At 37.7% G+C, this 21,943-nt stretch overlaps 1 protein-coding gene across 1 annotated transcript in view; it reads right to left on the bottom strand.

Moving 5' to 3' along the window:
- LOC308403046 (A-type voltage-gated potassium channel KCND3-like) overlaps window positions 1-21,943 on the bottom strand; it is a 108,568-nt gene that overhangs the window by 70,319 nt on the left and 16,306 nt on the right. The window lies entirely within an intron of this gene.

The following is a 21,943-nucleotide window of genomic DNA, read 5'->3' as shown; positions in this document are numbered from 1 at the left end:
GGGTATATAGCTGAAGCTGTGGAAGAGTTAGATTACATAAAACACAGAGGACTCCATAGACAGATGTGCACACAATGACAGAACATTAATGGGAAGCTTTTTTTTGTTTTGCACTTTCTTTTATAATTACAGTAGAATCAAGGCCATTTTTGTTGCCACATGTAGCAAATAATCAATCTGTTGTTGATGGGATATGTGACTTTATCAAGTGGAAAGAAACATTCAGTACTGTGCAAAAGTTTTAGGCAGGTGTGAAACAAATGCTGTGAACAAAGAACGCTTTCAGAAATATAAATGATTTTTTATTTTCCCCAAATATATTCTGCAGCAGGACGACGACCCCAAACATAAAGCTAAAGTCATTAAGAACTATCTTCAGAGTAAAGAAGAACAAGAAGTACTGGAAGTGATGCTATGGGCTCAACATCACCGAGCATGTCTGGGATTACATAAACAGAGGCAGCAGGATGTGAGGAAGCCTACATCCACAGAAGATCTGTGGTTAGTTCTCCAAAATGTTTGGAACAACCTACCAGGCAAGATCCTTCAAATACTGTGTGCAAGTGTACCTAGAAGAAGGCAAAGCGTGGTCACACCAAATATTGATTTGATTTTGAGTTCTCCTTTGTTCATTCTCTGCATTTTGTTGATTGATGAAAATAAGTTACATTTTTGAAAGCATTCTTTGTTTACTGCATTTTTCCTCACCTCCCTAAAACCTTTGCACAGTACTGTATATTCAACGTTTAAGTGATGTAACAGAAGTGAAGACATTGTTTTATAATTTTGACCTCTGACTATTAACGGCTGACCGGGCATCAGCATTGTAAACTGCTCAGTCAGGCAGAAGTGGAACAGCAGAACACACTGTACAGTAGCATAATGCTGCGAAAAAAATACTACACAATCACTCCCAAAAGGGAGTATATGAGTAAATGCTTTTTGATGTAAAGAAGTCTAAATCAGATACGCACTCATTGGCCACTTTCTTAGGTAAAATTCTTCAACTGCTCATTAACGCAAAGCCAATTAGATGTCAGCAACATTCACTGTCAGTGCATTAGGGATGTAGACATGGTCAAGACAGCCTGCTGGAGTTCAAACTGAGCATAAGAATAAGGAAGAATGCTGATTTAAGTTACTTTGAATGTAGCATGCTTCTTAGTGGCAGAAACTGCTGATCTACTGGGATTTTTTTCACACAAACATGTCTAGAGTTTACAGAGTGTGGATAGGAAAAGAGAAACTATTCGGTGAGCCGCAGTTCTCTGAGTGAAAATGCATTGTTGATGTCAGAAGTCAGAGAAGAATGGCCAGACTGCTTCAGGCTGATAGGAAGGCAATGTTACGACCCGGCTCAAAAGCCGCAACATAAAAAAAAGGAGATGAATAACAGAGTGTGGGTGAGAAGAGGTTTCATCCTAAAATGGAAAACCAGGTTGGCTAAAATGGCTGGTGCCACCAAGGCAAAGACTAGTGCACTGCCGGAAAGCTTGCCTCAGGTATGCTTTTATCCACACCTGACTAGGTGTGGCCAATTAGCACCAGCTGAAAACACTGAGACGATTAAAAGCTGCAGAGGGACGTAACAGGCAACAGTAACTAGAACTCATTATAACCAAGGTATGCAGAAGAGCATATCTGAAGGCAAAACACAATGTAGCAGATGGGTTACAGCAGCAGACAACTGGTGGTGGTGGTATCTATCTATCTGTCTGTCTGTCTGTCTGTCTGTCTGTCTGTCTGAGAGAGATACAGATGATGCAAATGATGATACTGGACAGAGTCACGGTTCATGATTACTCTGTTGCTCACATGAAAAAGGAATATCAATCTTCCAGCTCAAAACTGCAATTTATTATGGAGCGCTTCGAAATGGGTGCAGGGCTTTGAAATTCAAATTTGATATGCAATTTACTTGATCAATTTAGTTCTCCAGTTGGTTCCAGCTTGTTGCTATGTCCTGTTGACCACTCAATAACATTTCAATGGCTTTAAAATTGGTGTTTTAGTTTCTACATGTTTCCTATTGCTTTTTCAAAAAGGAAAATGTATTTTCCTGTTCTAAGAAAAAGGTGAAAGTACAAGGCCAAATGTATCAAAAAGGGGGAAAATGATTAATTGAATAGTCAAACTGCAAAAGACTGAAAGGCTGAGTGTTGGTGGGGCAGCCAAAAAAGCTAAAATGCATGTGCTTGTGTAAGTGAACAGCCATCATGAGATAGTATTTTTAGAAATGCACTGAATCCACATTTTATTGACAGTTGCAACAGTTAAAAAGTACTGTTTAACAACATTTGCTTGTTCAAATACACAAAATTTGCCTTAAATAGACTATCAGCTCAGTTTCACCTCTTTGAGCTGAAACGTTTTCTGTTGGAACATTTTGGAATTCAAGAACAAGTTCCACCCAGGCTGGGAAGTCAGCACAGACAAGGAATACAGGTATACATTAAAGGTATGCTTGAGGAAAAATAAATGCCTTGCTGATGCTTATGGCTGAAACTGCTTGGTGCGTCTATGAAGATATGTCATTTGGTCTCATCTGTGGGCCATGCCTGTGTGTATTTCACATTTATCAGTCTACTTTTTAAGCTTTTCAGCTTGACATTTTTAACTATCTAAAAGGATTTAACACAGCTGCATGGTGAATTCAACAGATGCAATTCAACACTTGTCAAAAATATAACAGTCAGACAAATTTCAGCACATGGTCATTACCACTCCTGTCATTACAGATTAGCAGTAGATAAGCAGAACACACCAATAATTACTCATCTGGTCATAATGATCTCTGCAGTGACTCCAGCAGTTCAACAAAGGACAATAACATGCAGGCACCGAATAAAGATCAAAGTTCAGAGATGAGAGAAGCATCAAAAATGAAGACATGTTACTGGAAACAGACAAAAAATCAACATGTTAATTATGAGGGAAGCAATTCATGCTGCACAAAACAATTTTGTTTAACAAGCCGTATTCATAATGATCTTTATGTCTATGCTGAATATAATCAATGTCATTATCACCAAAACAAGAGATTAAGGGCTGTTCTAATCAACACACTTACAGTAAATAAAGAAAAATGAAAATGTCATGAATTAATGTATTTGTGAGCTCTGACAAAATAATTTACAGCCTCATAACGATGCAGTGATGCAACAATCATTAGTCAACAAAATGACGATTAACATAAATAACATTGCCTGAACAGGATGTTTTAGTGCCAGGTGATTAAAAAAATAAATAAATAAAAATGAAAGAACAAGAAGATTACCAAACGATCCTCAGTGGCTGAACATGCCCTGTAACTGCAGTAAATGCAGTTTGAATATGTAATGATGTTTGTCTGACAAACTTTGAAGTGGCTTCTTGTGGTGAAAGGACACATAGAAGTCAGCTTGGTCTGTAGATGCCAACATAATTGGCATCCAGAGCAGCTGGAGAGATGCGACATGTTGAAGTGGCCACAGACAGAGCCGGGCCCCTGTTTGACAGACGATAACAATTCTAAATGGAGGCTCTGACTTTGTAAGAATGGTAATCAAAGCACACCTCAAGGCTCCTGTTTATCTGTTTACTTATACTTTGAATGATATCATAGCTGTAGAAGATTTGAAAAGTAGGCAATACTTGAAAACAGTTAAAAAAAAGCCTAAAGCAAACTATCACAAGATTAAGACTTGTTGGAATTTCATCAAAAAAGCTGTGGTTGTATTGTTTACTAGCCCAGTGGCGTATTAACCTAACCAGCGCAGACAATCTGCAAACATCATGTAAAGGCAGTAATCTGTGAGACACATCTGTTTCATTCTTTAGTATGTTTCCGCTGTTTCATATTTAAAAGTAATGTCACTGTTCACTGGTGGCTCACAGGCAGTTTAGAAAAACAGCATAGCTGGAGACATTAAAAAGCAAAATCAGGCCAGCTGTCAGACTGTCACCTTACAGTCCTTTTATGGCAACTGTTAGTTAGGCCACCCAGCTTCTATGCTCTCAAGGGTTTAAAGGCTTTGACAAAGCGATGGCTTAGTAGCTACGATGTCCAGCTGAGTGACAGCTTTCACATTTTAGCATCATTATACAACTACTGTACATTTTGGTTTGTTAAACTATCTCAAGGGAGCAAGTTTACACTAAGAAAAGAAGTGGTAGTTCACTGTCTCAACAATTAGCTTTCTCTTACATAACTTTTTTGTTGTTGTTACATATCGTGTGGTAAAACTGGTTCATTCCTAATTTTTTTTTAAAAATACTTGTTTTGGAATATTTATTACTTGGTAATTAGGGCCAGTGTTTAATGCAAAAATACAAAATGAGTCAACATGTGTATAATTACTAAAAAATGACTTCTGAAATTTAACCCAGTACTTTTGACTAATGACAAACTACCAACATTTATATCAGATGGAGGGAAATTTCCAGGGTAGGGAATGGAAAATGTCAGAGGGGAGGAGTGGGGGAAATAAAAGATTAAACACCTCGAACATGTCACAGCTTCACTACTGGAGCTTTTGCAACAACTGCACAAACAAAAATCATGACTTCCTACAGGGTGACATGATGGTTAGCACTGTTGCCTTTTTGCAAGAAGGTATGTGTCCTTTCCATGTGGAGTTTACATTTTCCCTGTGCCTGTGTGGGTTGTCTATGGATACTCTGGCTTCTACCTACAGTCCAAAGACATGATTAGGTTACCTGGTGCTTCCAAATCAGCTGTAGGTTTTAACGGTTGTCTGTTTCTTTATGACAAACTGGCAACCTGCCCAGGATGTTCCTCACTTTTTTTTTGGCTTTCCTGTGGAAGTTCCAACCACTTATGACCTCAACTGGATCACTCCTATGCAAATACAAAATGAGTCAGTTTACAAATTTTTCAAAAGGTTTTTGACTGAAATTATTACTTTTTCTCTTCATAAGCTCGAGAGCGCAGTGACGCTCCTCACTCCAATAAATTCATGGAATGCTACTTAAATTATGTGTTTGTATTTGATTAACTATTTTGATCTGTGTTCAAATGAATGCTTTCAGAAATCACTAGTGGAAATGTGATAGCATTTCCCCAGTTTATGAAAGCATAGACTGAATAAAAAACAGGTACAGGTAGAAATATCAGAAAACTCTCTTATTACATGTTAACATCAGACATTGGTTTGCTAATGAGGCCAGATTAAGGTATAATTATGGTAATCACCACTTTGCTTTTTCAAACTGGTGCTTAAATTAGCCAGAAAAGTAACAGAATAAGTAACATTGTCATTCACTTATGATGGCACAATATAAATGCAACACCCCTCTTCCATATGAATATGCTGTTTGTCCTCATTATAACTGATTTAAATGATGTAATGTTGATTACTTTTGACATCCAATCAGAAAGCTTCTTTTACTTCCTTCATGACTTGACTTGCAAGTCTGATATTGAATAAAAAATAACACTTGATTCGAAACATGTATGGAAAACCAACACTGTGTATTATTTAACCATCTGCTGAACTCTGGCTGAATATAAATTGATATTTAAAGGTGAGGTTAAAAAAAGAAGGAACTGAGTCTGTATCCTAGAGCTACATTTGAGACAGTAATGGAAAACATAAATAAACATGCTGGTGTTATTTATAATGTCAGTTAGATATATGCACTGGAGGCTTGGACACACACACACACACACACACACACACACACACACACACACACACACACACACACACACACACACACACACACACACACACGCCAAGTAACATTCATTTACATCTAATTTAAATTAGCTCACACAAAATTCTACAATCAGACTTTTCTAATTCTCTCTTTGTTTCATGCATTTTATTTTATCTTTAAGGTACGCTCAGTTAACCTTGACGGTCCACTCAGATAATGTAACTGTTCCAGTCCTGTTCCCCTGTCTGCATCCACCTTCACATCACATTGAAGGTTATTAATACATTTTCTTTACCTTTTCTGTGAGCCAAAACCTTGCCAGCTGTGTAGTGAGATAACGGCCAAGCATCTAAAAATAACGCACTTATTCGGGGTAAAGAGCATGCTGTGTCATTCAAGGTTCGTCTTTGTGTCCTGATACAAACATCTTGAGATAACTTGCAGCGAGCTATACTAGATACAATCACATCTTCTATCCTCCTTGCTCCCTTTTGTCCTTTTCTTTTTAATTTGATGTTCACCTACTTCCTTTTTCCTTTTTGCCTTTCTACTACTTGCTTTCTTTTTCCTACTTTCTCTCATCTATCACTTCCTAATGTCACATTCTTCAGATAATTTTATCTAAAAATGTTTTCGAATTTCCAATCCTTCTTCCCTTTGTACATGTTGATTTTCCCCTAACCTAATTTTACATAATCTTCCTACACTTCCCCTCACTTTGTCGAACTTTGTGTACCAAATTCAATCATATACACTCACTCAGCCAAGTGCAACAGACTGCTCCTACTCTCTCAGAGGGTGAGATCATACAGCAAGCAAAACATGTCATGGACAATTTCACAAACATGCAGAGCAGACAGCCTGACTTTTTTTTTTTTGTGTGTATTTTTCACATTAAGTAGCAGAGAAACAAACTTAAACTTGTTTAAAGGAGGCAAACTTGTGCCTTTGTCACAAAAGTTGCCATATGCTATTAAACAGCCATCCTTTTAGTGTTCGGTGTAAGACAATCCATAGCAACAGACAGACATGTACACACAGTTAAACTGTTAAACCAGTGGTCCCCAAACTTTTTTTGCTAGGCCCCCCTTTGTTTTACAAGAAAAATGTTCGCGCCCCCCCTCCACGCACAAACACATCCTCCAGCACACACACACCCATATTTTGCTCGATTGCGGTTTATTTCACACCTCAAACATTCAAACAATTAAGCAAATACAAGTAATCTGCAATAAATTACAGGTAGTAATAAAATAAACTGCTAACTCTTTCACGCTACGTCCACACCTACACGGGTATTTTTGAAAACGCAGCTGTTTCGTCCACACGTAAACGGCGTTTTGAATCACCGAGATTTTTTAAAACTCCTTTTTTGCATTTATGTGTGGACGAGGAATACAGAGTTCATCACGCAACGTCAAAGGTATGTGCCTTTTTTCATGTGCGCCACGTTATTATTTACATGAGATGAAATGCAGAATGGCAGATAGAGACAAAATACTATTACTGTTAATCTTACTATCCTCAGGTTTTACACGCTTGCATATACACACGCAGTTACTGTCTCTCCATTTAGAAAGGCAGTGTGATAATCACGGTGTGATTATTTTACGTGTAGTTGGTTTTTTTCCTGTGTAATAATATTCAACATTGCTATCAATACATTTTTCAAAAAATGCCTCTCTGTGCAAAATGGATTTAAAAACATAAACAGCTGTAGGATACTGTTTGTCCGTGATTTGTACAGGGGGAACAACATCGTAGCAGGATCAGCCTGATATTATTTGTATCCCACTGTAACTTTACTGTATAAAGAGCTAACATCTCCAAAATGTCAGGAGTAGTTAGTCATTACAAGAAGTGTTTGTGAACTAAAAATCAAGAATGTGGGATACTGTTTGTCCGTGATTTGAAGAGCCCAGGGCGCTCCCGACCAAGGGAAACCCAATTCTGCAGGGGAGACCTACCTTGGCACTTGTGCAGGTGAAACCAAAGGGCAGATATGCTTCACCATATTTTCTAGTCTTTGGCTTAGAATGAAGTTGGTTTGGAAACATATTCAGCGATGCTTCACTTCCTGCTTTGCGTTTGTGTGGGCGCCCCATGCTAGCAGTGTCCAAGCAGTTTTTTTCTCCCCCTTTCCCCCCTGCAATGGCTCTGCGGCCCCTCCTAGGGGGCGGGCCCCACACTTTGGGAAGCTCTGTGTTAAACTAACATTTAAAAAATATATTCATTCCAATCCATATGAGTTAGAGCTTATATTTATATTAATATAATTATTATTTATTTAATTTAGATTCACACTGGCATAAAATGGCCTAATAAAAATGTTTACAGCTCCTAGTAAAAATTGTGATCTTCAACTCTTTTACTTTGTAGCAACTTTACTTTGTAAACAAACCACACATATGAGACAACCCATTTTTGTTTAAAAGGAAATTCTGACTTTGTGAAACACACCTAAAACAAATTTAAAAACTATATTTAATTTATGTTTTTCCCAGATTATTCAGAGAAAAAAGTATGAAATCATCAAAAAATCCATCACAATTAATGCTTTATTGCTCGCCCTCAGGCTGTAAGCCTTAGAGGTGCCATACCTCATGGTCCGTACCTCAGGCTGTTGCACCTCTTAGGTCGTGCAGCCTGAGGTATGAACTTCTCTACTGAAAAATATTTTTCATCCAGCTGGTTCCAACTTTCTCATAATTGTAGCTGACAGATCAGCTGTAATTTTTTCCCTTGGGTTACACCACTAGTGTCCCTGCAGCTCGCTAAAAAAGCAATCCCTCCATATTTCTGCTATGACTGGCACATAATCCACCTGGTTTGTCTGTGTTCTTAATTACTGTTTTATCATAGTATAAGATGTGATCCCAGGTGTTATGTTGCCTGGTGCAATGTTACCCAACAGGGCCTAACCCCAGCCAAATAGCTTCACCCACTTTTGGGCTCACCACCGGTAGGATCTCATCTCTTTGGTGGAGGAGGCCCAAGCTTCTAATGTTGAGAGATACAGGCAGTCGGGTTTACGTCAAGGCGTGGCTAAAGAGGGGTGGGTGTACTTCTGTCCAACCATTTTGGTTCGTGTATGTTAGCGTTTCTTCCATGTCCATTTAGGTCAGGTAATGGACTCTGAGCATCATGTGTGCTTACAGGCCAAACATCAGCTCAGAGTACCTGGAGTACTGGAGTCTCAGGGTAGGTTACTGGAAAGTGTTCCATCTGGGAGACTTCAGTTCTCAAGTGGTCATTGAGAGGGAAACCTGGAGTAGCCTGAGGGAGAAATGACCTGCACTGGCTGAACCAGAGAGGTGTATGTTACTGAACTTCGGTGTTTGTTTGTCTGTAACAAATACAAATTTTGACCATGATGGAAGTCATAAATACACTTGTCACCAGGACACGGTAGGTTTAAGGTTGATAATCAATTTCTTTTTTTACTGTGGTCATCTGTGACTGCATGTCTTGGACATTTGGGTGAAGACAGCAGCTTATAGTCTTTATGTCTATATCACAGTTTTAGTTTATAAAATGTTAACATACCGGTAGTCACATACACTTTACACTTGCATGGATCGTCTTCCGTGGCAAACAGCACATGTTTATATGTAGCCTGTAAGTGAAGCACTGTGGCAGACTCTCTGTGGAGTGTTTTGTAACACACTCCCACTTATGACTTATGACACTTAATGTCACGGCACCTCCACGCAAAACACGCAACTTGAATGGAAGTGGGTAGAGAGAGCGTGCACTATAGGTCATGGTTAAAGGAGGCCCGCTGACAGCTCTTGTTTACAGCAGAAAGACTTTTACAAGTAATCTGTCATGAAACAAATTTGAAACCTAAAAATGTAGCGTTTTCAAAATGCAATGACTAGAAAGAAAAGGAAGAACTTTATAATAAGCTTTTGTATAAAGAAGTTTTCAGCTGTATCAATAATCATTTTTATGGCTATATTCAGACTATATGAAGAGAACGTTTTCCCCTCACTGCTTAAAAACTAATAGTGAATGGACTGCAGTATGTTTATTACTGCAGCTCAACTGTTAAAAGCAATCAGGCCTTACTGGCAACAGAGCACAAAAAAATCAGGGCCAGAAAGAAAAAAGAGATGAAAGAAAAGAAGATGAAAGAAAAAAAATTGGAGTCCAGGGACAGCAGAGAACGAGAGTGAATAGTTCAGCCTTTTCAAGCTGGATTTCTATGAAGATAGATAAAGGACTGTTCAGTAATGCCCCAACTGCTTGTTTTAGGCAAGTGGTGTCATAAAAGAACTGACTTTTGAAATAAAAATAACTGAGAAGTTTTTACAGAGCCCGTGGACTGATGGTGTAAAACTATTAGATGTCTAGGAGGGAGAGAAATGGTACAAAAAACTCAGTTTAAGGTTGCAAAACTGTGAATATAAATGTATTAATTCTTTTTTTTTTTTTTATAAAATGCCGCAGTTGTTAAGACACTCTAGCCAGCACTGAACACAAGAAATATCATTTTGAACAAACTGAAGTAGTTATTACCTTTTACAAAAAGAAAACTGAATGTATCTCAGGGGTTCCAGGCCAAAAACATCCTTTTAGTGGGAGTATACTATGCTTCTCAGCATCTACAAGATGTGCAAGTAAGCAACAGCTTCCCAGTTTTCCACAACTGTTTAATTTCCAGGTTATAACTTTACCTGCCAGTGTTCCTGTCACTGGATGTTTATACCTGGGTTATGCAGAAGTAGGTGGAATTCTTTGACAATATTAAAAAGAAATTTAATGGGTTTAGTATTACATTATATCTCTGACAAGCTCGTTAGCCTTCTCACTCCTGTAATGTCCTCTAGCTATGGCATTTCATACACCATTGTTTATATCATTTGTATTTAGAAAAGCTCTTGTGAGAACTTACTTTATGTTAGATTTACCTTTAAGGTGGTATTTTAATAGGTTATTGTAAGGTAACATCTTCGAACCAAGGATAATTGCTTTATCGTAGTAAAAAAGCGAATACCCTTCTTCTCTTCTTCTGGTGCATTTAACCTCCTAGGACCTGTGGACATCACATTTTGGGTTATTTAGACCAAAATACTGAATTTTGCTCTACAAGGGCCTGATATCCACTTACGAGGACATTATACTGCCACTGTTCTATCAAAATTTTAAACAAATATCCTCATATGTGGCTGCAACCCGTTCTCACTCCCAAAGCGTAACATTTTACGCTAGGTGACAAATCGTCACCATATTACGTTTTCGGCTACCCACCACGTTCCTAAATGACGACCTCGGAAAAAGAGGGAATATGAGAACCGTCTGGACTGAACCTACACATGTTCGCTCTTTTTCTTCAAATCGCTTAGAAACACGCTATTTAACATCATTAAAGTCCTGGTTAAGGTCAGGAATAAGGTTATGGTCAGGGCTAGGGATAAGGTTAGGTTTAGGGCTGGAATACAGGGCTGGAACGTCTATTACCGCGGGAGCGTCATTGCACTGGATTCCAGCCATAACCCGTCGCGTACCATAAGAACGCCGAAGGTCTCCTTTCGCGTTCCTCAGGAACGCCGCGGGACGTGACAAAACGTCGACATGTTACGCCTCGGGAGTGAGAACGCTCTGGTGGCTCTTATTTTTAAACGTATGCCATGGAAGAGTTCGGGTCTTAGGAGGATAAGCAAACATTTTTCTTAAAAGCATTAGCCTAAAAGTGAGGCTAGTTTTGTACACAGATAATAATGAGGATTGTTAGTATGACTATTAATCCTGCTTCTGCATATATTGCCTCATGATTCATGCAGAAAAAACACAACTTGATAATTGGATGAGCAATTTTTTGTACACTATGCTGTGCTGCTGCTCCACCAGAGAAATGATGTAAGCACACTGCTGGTTAAACATAGTTTGAAAAAAAAAAACCCTTTGCAATGTTACCTGCCAGTTTCTCTTGTTCCCTGCTGTCAAACTAGTATCTGAATTTCATATGGGACGAAGCTTTGGCCATTTTACAATCCCAGTAAGAGAAAGAGAAAAATGTCAGGAGAGTGTAGGGGTTGTTAAGCTTGCCAGAGACCACTATCCTTTGCAAGTTTAATTCCTTTAAAATGAGTTTAGGTGTTAAATGAACCCGTACTGGAGCTAAATTAAATTCCACAGCTATCATTAGAAAGGTTTCTATTAAAGAGCCTTGTGTTGGGAAATTGGCTCCAAGAGCATCTTGGCCCGATAAAGGCAGGAATACTTCTAATTTCCTAATAGCTGCACTCATTTTGACCCCAGGGGTTCTGCAAGGCAGCAAAATAGCCCATTAATTTTGTCTGAAAGCAGACTGCCATAGAAAACTACAACAATCTGTAACAACGTCAGATGATTTGTGTGAAGGAATAATCGCACTTAGAAACTAGAAAGCGCTGCCTCCCAGTTCTGTTTCAGCTTGGCACAGAGATCCTGCATTATTAACAAACGTATGACATTCCACAATTAATTGACATTTATTGCTTTCTAAAATGCAATCCAACTCCCCACTTTTGTTACCAATGATCCATAATTAACTGCAAACACAATTTGCAAGTACTAGGGAAATAGACAGATTAGCATAACAAGCAGAGGCTAGAAATCAAATTCGCATCCCATTTTCTTGCACAGTCATAATCACGTTTCCATGGAAAAACAAAGAATCCTTCAGATAGTACATGCAGTCTTTAAACAACTATAATACTCAGCTTCTTTTACAGACTGTTAATTCAGTCCCAACATGAGAGGCTTTGTTCTTCCCAATGTTAATTAATCCCTTTACACATAACTGAGTGTTGAACTAAGAAAGGATTTAAGAGTTAAAATCAGGTCTAAGATTGTTGCTTTCTTTATTGCTTTCTTTATCATCACCAAACTTAGTGCTACAGACTTACTCATTATAATTTAACATTACCCTTGGGATCGGTGGTGAAGTTGAGCAATTAAACCTATTTAGATTTTGTGAAATATTCATAGGGTGCACAAAGAATAAGAGTTTTGGAAAAGCTCAAAACAACAAAAATATTTATGTGATCCTATGCTGAAATATTATTAATAATAACATTCAAAAAGACAAACACTGTGTGATCTGAGCTCTTTTTGGGGACGTGTGAATAATTTTGTCAGTGCCTCCTAAGACTACTAAATAAATCAATGAATGTATTTTGCACATTTTGCAAATATCAACCTGCAGGTGTATTGATGTGAACCTGCCATAGTTATGCTGTTGTTTGGTTTACGTAAGAAAACAGCTGGTATGAGATCAGGAAACCATGGTATTATGACTAGGGGATGAGGAATCAGAATCAGAATCAGAATCAGAATACTTTATTGATCCCTGGGGGAAATTATTTTTTGTTACAAACATCAGGATGACTGGTTAGAATAGGTACCCCATGGTGAAGGTCAAAGAAACCAGACTTGACTATTGGAAAAGGAAATCTAGCAGTGCAGAGATTGGTATCTTGGGACAGAACCTTGAGAAGTCATTATTGCAACATGGTTTGTCACCTGAGCCATGTGTTGTTATTGCATAAAAAACGAATCCCAGTTTTCATGGATTGCAAACACACATGCTGAACTTTACACTCAAGGCAAACATTTGCAGAGAGGAGCATTGGAGCAATATATGATACACACATATCAGTTATCAAGTCTGTTGCTGTTTATTTGTTTTTTGGTTGAATTTTGCTGTTTTAATTTTACTGATTAAGTGGTCTCCCTCCTTGAAAATGTAATTCAGTATCAATAATTAGCCTTTAAACACAATTAAAGGCATTTGCTAAGTGGAAGTGCTAGTTGGATTGAGGCCACATTATGCATATTATTATTGTATTAATATTTGTCTTTCACAAAACTGCCCACTTTCCAACTGACACACTAGTTTAAGAGGTACTTTGTCACTGCTGGATGAAAACCACACGGTGGTACCTTCTTGCTTTTTTAATGAATTGACACTGGTTATGTTGTTTGTGTTCTGCTGTTCAAGTGTGACTTGCCAATGCAGTGCCACGGAGACCCGGTTCCTTTCTGAGATAAAAAGTTATTCTGGTGCCTGCCATTGCAAATTTTTCACCAACCCCACCACACCTTACAGGTTGGACCTTATAGGCATACATTTGTTCATTTGCTTTCACTTGAGTCAGTTTGATCGAGGTTTGAACTCAAATAACCCAATTTAAGTAATGTGTTTGCAGAACCTTCCTGAAAAGTTTCACACGCACCTTCACTTATATATCAGCCAACGTCAGATGCTGGACTGAAGGTAACCAGTGGAAAAAAAATTAATTCCCACCTTCACGGACAAATAAATTTACATTAGGCAATCCTTCATGGTTCTACAGTGTAATTTGAGCCTAATGGACACACTGAAAAATTAATCCCTATCTTGATCGATGATGAAAATAATGATTAGTTTCCTCTTCAGGTCTGCATGCTTATGGTTGTGTGGTTTAGGAATTTGAGCACTGTATTAAAAATAAAAAACTGAAGCAACGTCTATGACAGGAGTGACTTTGGCGAGTTTTGTTTGTCTTTCTCAGCCTATTCATTTTTCCCAATACTAGAACAAAGAGCGCTTTTGAACAGGAAGCACAACTCATCTGAACTCTCTAGTCCTGCCTTTGGCCCCTAGGCCCAGTCTACTTTATCTAATAGAGATGTTGAGCAGAGAACACAGAGGGAAGCGAGCTTAAAGTCTCTCTGAAGAAAGAAGCAGATTATATATAGCCACTGATTAAGGCAGAGATGGGAACATGACCTACATGCATAACAACATTTTCTCTCACTTTCTGCTACAGAACAAGCCTCCGTCCAGGACCAGGACTCTACAACTGGGAGAATCAATCTAATTATAACACCAGAGTCAGATTTCAATGCACACCTCATTAATATTTCTCTCATTATTGGGTTAATAATGTTTTTAGAGGTGTGGGAGACTTGGGAGAGATGATACCTCACCAGTGAACCTTTGCTTTCAGTGCACCTGTCATGCAGGTAAAAATGACTGCTTTCATGCATTGTGTCTGGATCATGTATCAGATTATAGTTGAAACTGCTAACTCCCTTTCACACACAGTGCATGTGCTCTCAAAATAGCTGTTCCCCTGGGAGACTCATGGGGGATGAGGGGAGGATGGGGGAGAAAAAGACAGTGGGAGGGAGAAAGAGAGCGGGAGAGAGGGATTTCTCCTTCCTCATCAATCTTTCGGATCCTGTCCCACTGATGCCGGTGCCCGCATATCCGACAGCGCCAGCGTCGGCAGGCAGCAGACCTTGCTGAGATTCAATCCAGATTCTTTTATCAGCCACCTGAGGTTGATTTAACACCCCTGTTCCTGGACAGTGAAAGTGGCTGATTATACAGCCAGTCAGTCCCTTTCCCCCCTCATCTCCCTCAGCTCCAGCCCATTACCCAAAACTGCTGTGCTGTGCTGTCTGGGCTCATGAAGACGTGGAGAGGGCGCAGGGAGGCAGGTCATAAACCCGACAAGATCAAAGGCAATAACTACTTATGCGTGTAAATGAATCAAAATCTGAATGTGCATATATGCTCTTTGGGGTTATAATTTAAATGCGGCTGATAAATAATTGACAGACTCAATTATTGGCTATCAACATCAAAGACTTTGATTTTTTTGTTGTTGTTGCAAAAGAAACTGGTAACTGAGTATTTTTTATGCAAATCTTAATGGCTTTTTTAAAAATTCCAACCCATAACATAATAGCCCACATCCAATTTTTTTGTAAAGGTGCTTGTTGTTTTGTATATTGTGTTTCTGGACTTTGTAGCAGTCTCACAGAAATATGATCGCTAACCAAATTGAATGCAGTAACCATTTCACCTTATGCTGAACTATAAGGGTACTTCACTGAATAAGTGTATTCATCATTAGAATCACTGTGTTGAAGCTGGGCATGAGCTGTGATACTCAAAAAGTTGTGTATTTCTAACATGACAATGTGGTTGTTGAAAGATGTCGGAATAGATCTAATAAAAGACAAGTTTAGAATTTCAGTGGTTTTGAAGCTGTTTCAATCTAGGGAGAATATTCAGACCCCCTTTGTTAATGTTTCTTTTACAACTTTGAGAAAATATGCAGCTTTAGGTTGTATGAAGGCTAAAGCTGAAATTCTATCAGAAGGTTTAGACTGAATGTTTTTTATATGGTATAAAGTGTGTGGTTAGCTAGTGTAGATGGGTGTTTGCTTGCAAGTTCAATGGTAACTTTATTGTGCCCAATGGGCAATTGATTTTCCTTATGTCCACACATGATCCAACCCCCCCTCCCCCCTCAAAAAACATTACCTACATTACCTAAAGATAAAGATAAAAATAAAAATAAACTTACAGCAAGAAACTTTTTCATATCAATATCTGCTAAAAGCATTTTTTTGATAAATAAAAAATGGAAATACAAACTTAAACAAACACTTTAAATGGTTTTTATAGCATTTATAACGTATAAATAATAAAACACAGACAAGCAAATATAAACGAGCGCAGATAGATTTTCTCAGAAATCAAACAGACCAGTTCAAACAGAACTCAAGGGAATAAAAAAACAGTGTTAGATAAAAGATTTTCTTCTCCAGAGCTTTTTATATGCATTGACAGATGGGATATTGGTGACCTCATCACCTGAGCATATGTTCCTTCAGTAGGTGAACAGACTGACAGGCGACAGGCAGGAGGGAACACTGCGCCACATGAAAGGCTGGTGAGTTTGTTCAGTTGCAGTTGTACTCATATGTACATATTTACCCATACTAATTGAAATATAAGAAGCTTTAGAGAGTGGGGGGTGGGTGATGTACAGGCAGAAACATTTGAACTACTTTCACCTGACTTGCTTTGATTTTATAGGTGTGGGTGTAAGCTGTAAAAACAAAGGGTGTACTATACTGTGTCTTTGCTTGTTTTTTGGTTCCCCTTTTAAATATAGAGTTTTTGTTAGAAGTTTACATCATGACCTTATATGTATGGTTATTTATATACGGTTAAATGTAAAGGTTATTTGGCACTTTTTTATAATTTCTTTAAACTGTTCTTTTTTCACGGTGGATTAGCTGTACAGCATACATTTTCAGTGACTCTAACAAATAATAATTGGATGCACAAGTTTGAATTTATTTTGAATTTTCTGTAATCCACACAAGTATACATACAGTCTCTGATACATACACCCAGTAATATAAGGTTAAATGTTCATTCGCAAGGTGCAGGTCAGATCAGACGATTTTAGTAGCCAGCAAGACTTTGGGCATAATTCTGGCTGGATATTTGACTTGATGAATCAGTAAAGTTTATTTAAGTTTGATAGTGTGTTGCAAAGAATGAGGTTGGGGCTTTGGGAAAGCCATTCCAAAACCTTAGCTTGTTTTATCATGAGCATGGCCCTAACCGCACCATACTTGAGAGTTGGTACAGAGTTCTTAGGTTTAAAGCGTCACCTTTACACTTCCAAACATACCTATTGTAAGGCAATTGGCTTGTCCATATGGGCGGCAGCAAATTTCAGTCAAGCTTAAAGGTGTCAATTTGGAGTAGAATCTTCCTTTGTTGGGACCCTCTCAGTCCACGGCAATTCAAAACTTGTTTCATTGTGGACAGTAATGCTGGTATTCAAGCAGTTTGCAGTTCATGGAAGGCTTGGTAGATCCTGAGTTGTTCCTGAACATCCTAACCAATTTCCTCTCATGTGAGGGTGACCATTTGGGTGGCGATAAACTATACTTACATGCAACTGTTTGTACAGATGATCCTCAAATCTGCAGTTGGATAGAAATGGCTTCAAGCAACCTTCTCCCAACTTGTGTAGATATATAGTTCTCCTTCTTAGAGCCTCAATGAATTCCATGGAATGTCCCATTGTTCTGAGTGTTACTCATAAATTTTGTTGGGTCATTAAAATATTAAGTGCATTGATGTCTTGTGATCTGGCACTATATAAAACTAAACTGAATGAAATTGAAATTGGTCAGTCTAGTGTGTGCAGACAAACAAATCGCTTTCATTCAGACAAAGAGAAATTGCTAGTTGTAGTCAACCATGACCACTAACGAGAAGCTAACAGGCCTTGGCCTTGGCAAATTAAAAGACACTTTAGAACATTCAGCTCCACTTATTAAAAGTTGAAATGATTGTATGTGTATATTTGAGCCTATACGTATAGTTGACCCTGTGTGGATTACAGAAAAAACAAAATAAAGCCAAATTCTAGTTGTTTAAAGTCATTAAAGATATATGCTGTACAATCATTCCACCCTCAAAAAAAGAACATTTCAAAGAAATAATTAAAAAGCCCAAAATGACCTTGATGAGTTTGTGAATCTATTCTGATATATGTCTACTTTATGATGTGTACTACTGCACACATGCAGCCCACCTCAACATAGGAGAGAATGGTGAAGTGATTATGATATTACTCAAGCTGAATACAACTCTTATAATATTTTAAGATTTACTATATACTATATTATACACTATAAATATATACAATATACAGTAAATTACACAATATAATATATTTTACAATATTGCAACGGATCTCAGTGTTACTTTGCCTAAAAGCACAGGGGACAATGACTCAGATTAAAATGAATCTTTTACTTACAGAGTCAATAATACTGAACAGATCTTTTTCAGGTAATTATACAAAACCCTATGGTATAAACTATGGTATGAACTGTATGTTTAGCTTTATACTGATCTATACCCTGACTTTAGGGCTGTTCGATATATCAATATATATCAGATGATGATATAAAAACATCTATCTTTCATTTTACGCTATCGTTTGTTTCGTGGTGTCGCAAAATAAACTGTTTACGGCAATATTTTTTCATCGTTTTGATGGTCACTGTAGTGGCTATATTAATTTCGTAAAGTTCTCTCTTTCTCTTATATTTTATATAACCACACTATGGACAGACAAGTGCCTGTTTTTATTTGTTGTGGTTAGCAACAACGACGGTAACAGCATCGCGTGTCCGCTTGTTTATGTTCCACATAAACCTTTCACAATAAAGCTCAAGATCCTGTTGAGACCTTTCAAAATAAACAGAATCACGTGAAAGAGCAGATCATTTACGGATGAGAATTAAAAAAAGAGCCGCCAGGTGTTAAAAAATAAACCTTAGACTCAAACGTTAGAACAGGCTTTTCCCCGCAGCACGCTGTGTAATAAATACTCACAAAGAAAACGGCGGCCTTTACAACTTATGTCTAAAAATATATCGTTTCATGCATCGGTTAAAACACTCGACTCCAGCTACATGATGCGCAGCTGGAAACACTTCCCGCAAGTCGAGCTGCCCGAGATTCACAGAATTTACAGAAAATGTTACATTTTTGTGATTTATATCGTTATCGGATGATAGAATTCTTATATCGGGATATGAGATTTTGGTCATATCGCACAGCCCTACCTGACTTCATACATTCGATTTGCTGCAGAATTATTTCCAACAGTATCCAATGTTAGTTTTTGTAATAGGTATTGAATTTCAGCCCTTGAATTCAGCACTTACAAAATGATGCGTGTGTTTGCTTTGAACGCGCATCAATTGATAGTTTTCCCAATTACAAATAACTGTCCTTGGGTAGTGATGAGGCTCACTTTGTCAGAGCTGTAGATAGACTCTCAGTGTCACTGCCTATTGTGCATCACACATAATGGGTCTTTGTGAAAACACATTGTTCAGGTTTACAATTTACATAATGCTTTCACCTTGGCATTTGTATCCTTTAGTATGTGTGATACAAAAGAAAGCACTTGTACCACACACAGCAAACAGGGGCAGGGATAGCTCAGTAGGTAAAGTGGTCGCCCCATGATCGGAAGGTCGGCGGTTCGAACGGCTACCCTGAGGTACCCCTGAGCAAGGTACCGTCCCTACACACTGCTCCCCGGGCGCCTGCTTAGTGGGCTGCCCACTGCTTCACTGAGTGAATGGGTCAAATGCAGAGAAAAACAAGTAATTTCCCCATGGGGAGCAATAAAGTATCCATTATTATTATTATTAAACCACACAAATATTGCACAGGTAAGGTCAGGCAGTCTGTCTGGCTTTACACAGCACAGAGACTAACAGGACTATTATGGTCCATGCTTGTCTTTCGCACAATACTGTATATACAACAAAACAGAAAAAAGGCTGTTTGCCACAAGTCAAGCTGGGAAATGTCTAGTTCAGGAAGTTTTAGGTCGACTAGCAAAACATGTCATTTGACTCCTGACCAGGAATCTAACCATACTTTATTTAATTTCATTTTAGTTTAGGAAAAAGGCAGAAGCTCGTGACATTTGCAGTGTAGTTATCTGTAGTAATCTGGTGCAGCATGACAGCTCCCACACATGCTGTCCAATCCAGTATTTATGGTTTTCTCAATGACTCAATGATAAACAGCATAATTATTTTTGAAAATAAAAATTATTATGTCACTAAACATAAATATTTGTAGTTTCTAGACAATATAAATCCTGATAGACGGTAAAAAGCCATTTTTCTATAAGGTTTTAAACTCTATGTGTAAAACAAAACTTCCACATATAAATTAAAGCCATTCTTTGGTTCATCCAGCAGCACTAATATCTGCACAAACAATATCACTTTCACCAAACGGTACAATTCAAAGTCCTAACTAAAGCTAGGATATGGCTTTTGTAGTCAAATAGATAAATAAAACAAATGGTTAAAGTGCAAAGTTAGTTACTTTGCTTTGAATTAGAGATGATTTCCTGTAGTGAAATCATCTCTAATGATGATTTCACTACAGTGTCTTTCGTCTTGAACTCATCTAACCTTGTGCCTTCATCTCGCTGGGATGTAGGAACAGGTCATGGTCGGTCAAGCTAATGCTTGTGATTCCTCCAAATATGCCACTTTGCATTTCAGAAGCTCCCCACAAGTAGCTCTGCTAAAAGTACACTGATGGAAGCAACGGCAACCTGCACAGAGCTGATGAGCTGGGCAGCAAGTCAGACACATGAACAGCATAGAACATCTGGTCAGTTTAAAAAGAAATGTTATGGAAATGTAGACTTCATTTCAAAGAAGATCTCAGCAAGGCGGCATTTCTCTATGAGGATGGCCAACTCAATAACAAATGGTAAGCTGACTGGTCTGCAATAGGATGTTACACAAACTTTTCTGCTTAACGCTTGTTTTAGAGAATAAGAATATCACAATTGTCAGATTTCATAATTTCTTGTCTAATCTAATCAGATCATTACAGCAGACACAACCAGTGTCACCTTGTGACAGTGTCACTCTCACATGTGAGGCCTCCTGTTCTTAATCAATACAGAAAAATTAAAAGGGGAATTCGTAGTTCATAGCACCTATTAGCTTTATTCCTTGATAGGAATAAAGATCAGTGTAGGTTAAAGTAATTTAATGTTGTAAATACAATTCTTAATGTCTATTTATTAGGTTTATAAATATGTATAAATAAAAATTTATTAAGGCTAGTAGGCTACCCCCCAGCAATCGGGGCTGTACAACATAACTATATTTATCAAATGATGAAAGAAAAATGTCTATCCTTGTGGTCATTATATAAAATTATAAATTCACTACATTTACAGACATTATTGTAATAATTGGTTAAAGAATTGGTAAAATTTCAGTGAGTAAGGCATTTTTTTAGAGTTTTTCCTTATTTTTTAAGTTGATCAAATATTGTAAAAGAGCTGAAATAATTAATGAAATGTAGAGTACATATGTATTTTTAATAAATGTTCAAAAAGTTCTCGATTCTCACTTGTTGATAATTAGAAAATACATATCTTTGCGGTCACATAAATCAAACAATGTAAAATCCAACCCATCAGTTCTAGTATAGTAATAGCATCTTTCAATGTTTCTCTAAAAAAATCCAACTCATAGAAGTTTCAAAAATATTCATAATAACTGGTTACCACCAGTTATTGTGAATATTATTATCTTAAGTCCATTTTTCACAATTTATTAAATTCTTGAAGAGGCCAAAAATGTTTTCAATACATATAAAATGTAGGTATTCCTTTTAGACAGACTTAAAACGATAGGCATTTCCTTTAACGCGTTTCCTGCTCACTTGAAAGTTTTTTATAGTCAAAAATACATTTACATTACCCATGTGAGTCACAAAAACCATTAAAATTATTTTGTGTCATGTCATTTCTTTCCAAAAGCACATTTTCCATTTACATACATAGCATTATCTACAAAGAGAGCCTGAGGGAAGAATGCATTTTTAGGAATTTGTAATTATTCTTCAATTCTGCTTCTTTAATAG

The sequence above is a fragment of the Rhamphochromis sp. 'chilingali' genome (assembly GCF_963969265.1).
Source record: "Rhamphochromis sp. 'chilingali' genome assembly, chromosome: 9".
NCBI lineage: Eukaryota > Metazoa > Chordata > Actinopteri > Cichliformes > Cichlidae > Rhamphochromis > Rhamphochromis sp. 'chilingali'.
Note: the sequence above shows the minus strand (reverse complement) of the source record. Positions and strands in the feature narration are given on the sequence as shown.